Below are 2,392 nucleotides of genomic sequence, written 5' to 3'. Positions count from 1 at the left end.
AATGAAGAAACAGAATTTGATCAAATAGTGATTAAAACTATCTTCAGACCTAACTCTAGAAATTCATCCCAAAAAATAAAACTAAGAAACGTTCAAATGTGCAAAAGAACAGATCGAAACTTCCCCCATTCATTCTAACTCAGATCCGTGAATGAATAGAATGACGACAAATTCAGCTAACAATCGGAAGAAATTGTCTGTTGAGTTTGAAACTATGCAGAACTTCGATGGATGAAATCTGAAAAGATCCAATGAGTTGGGTGTCCACAAGCCTTCACTAGTCTCTCAATGCTGGTTGTGAAGTGTGACCGACGATAGACGCCTACTTCACTGCCATAGATGAGAAACTTCCAATCTGGCTATCAGGATCCGAACTCAGGGAGAGAGAGAGAGAGATCATCGAAAGTCCAGATAAGAGACCTCCTCCTCCAATCGCTGGTCCTCACTTCTTCGCTTCTCCTTTTCTTTTGTATTCCCACGTGTCTCCTCATATCCATGGCTCCAATCACTAAAGGTATAATCGAATCGAGTCGAACTCTTGAATGTTTGAGTTTAATTCGTTTATAATCGAGTTGAGCTCGAACTTTATTTAACGAATATATTCATGGCTTACGAGTTTATTCAAACTTTTATCAAACCTAAACAAACTTAATAATTATAAATTTAAATATTCATTAAAAATTAAATTATATATTTAGAGAAAATTATAATATTCTTTTAAAATTTATAATTTTACTCTAATTAATAAATTTAATATATTTATATATATTTTTTATAATTAGAATGTAAAATTTATAAATTTAATATAAAAAATATTATTTTTTTCATTTAAAAATTTATTCATGAACTTACTAACAAACATATTCACGAGTCAACGAGCCGAATATTATAAAGTTTGAGTTTGATTTGTTTATCTTAACGAGTCTCATTAAACGAGTTTTTATCGAATCGAGTTTTAGATAGTTCATAAACGATTTACCTCATTTACATCCCTACCAATCACTCTGGATCTGATCCAACAATCCGGTCTGCACAATTCAGGAATACGACTTCAAGATCCTCAACGGTTAAGATCAATCCATTACATTCAATTGATGGTTCAGATTACTTCTTTTTCCAACACCTAAAAGAAACAATCACAAATATTTGCAAATAACCCACAATCATAACATAAATTTGTCAAGACGTTGAATCATGATTCCATTCATATGCCATGTGAAAAATGCAATTTAACTAAATGAGTAGATCAAAAACCTCCCGAACCAGAAGTCAAAAATCTCATACCAAAATGTCCTATCAAAATTCCCCACATCTGTTCATGACCGTCCCGGTCAAATGAGTAAAACTACAATAAGACCCAGATCATCCCCTTTAGCGATTCCAATCAATACATTAAGAGCAGTAAAAGACAATCAGTCATGTCCATCAGGAAGATCAAGGTATTCATAGATTAATTCCCCACATCAATCTAAAAACAAAGGCAACTTCACCACTCAAGTGACAAAGAACAATTTAACCTTACTGGTAATATACTACTCTCTTGCTCTCCAAATCTTATATGAACATGGAGTCTCTTAATGCTACTTACAACATTTCACTACCATATGTTCACTTATTTTCTAATTCTTCACCACTATAGCATACACGCAAAGCATGAGTCAAGAAGATTTAGAAGAGTTGTATTAAAAGCGAAGACTAAGACTAGATGGAATCCAGAAAAGAAATCAACAGAAATTGGTATACTAAGAAGTTAAACTTGATGAGTTTACTACCCGTTCTTATTTCACAGTCCATCTAAGCATCTCGCTTCCAAAGGAAGTTTCCATTGCATTCCTATTCCATAAGCTCAAGGAGGACTGCCAATGAATTAACTCGAACATCCAACTGAATTAAAGAATCACAAGAACAATGTGACACATAATACTTGACATGGATAATGGTTTCTGAAATGAAGTTGCCCCTGGTTCCCTCAAACGTCAACAAGAAAAGTATGCATTTCTTCAACAATTTCCACTGAATATAGCTTAATAGGTTAAAGAATCATAGCTTAGGAGTCAAATCCAAGGAAGTTGCTTCTTTGAGTCATGCAGAAACTAAGTCCCGCTTGAAACTGTTTTCGGCAGACTGCCATTCATTCGGCTGCAATTTTTCCAATCATTGCTCATCATAAACCAAAAAGAGTTTCAAACAAACTTGCTTAATTCCAACAGCCTTTCCCTGCAAATTATGCAATTGTTCCCCAACCAATGTAATAATATGTTCCCATGACACTAGTAGATAACTGAATCAAAACCTATTTCAACACCAGCAACACAATTCAGAATTGTCTTCCAATTCAGCATTCCATTTTTTTTTTTTTTGGAAATGCAGATATATCTCATTTCACGTTGCA

Source organism: Zingiber officinale, chromosome 4B (assembly GCF_018446385.1).
Source record: "Zingiber officinale cultivar Zhangliang chromosome 4B, Zo_v1.1, whole genome shotgun sequence".
NCBI lineage: Eukaryota > Viridiplantae > Streptophyta > Magnoliopsida > Zingiberales > Zingiberaceae > Zingiber > Zingiber officinale.
Note: the sequence above shows the minus strand (reverse complement) of the source record.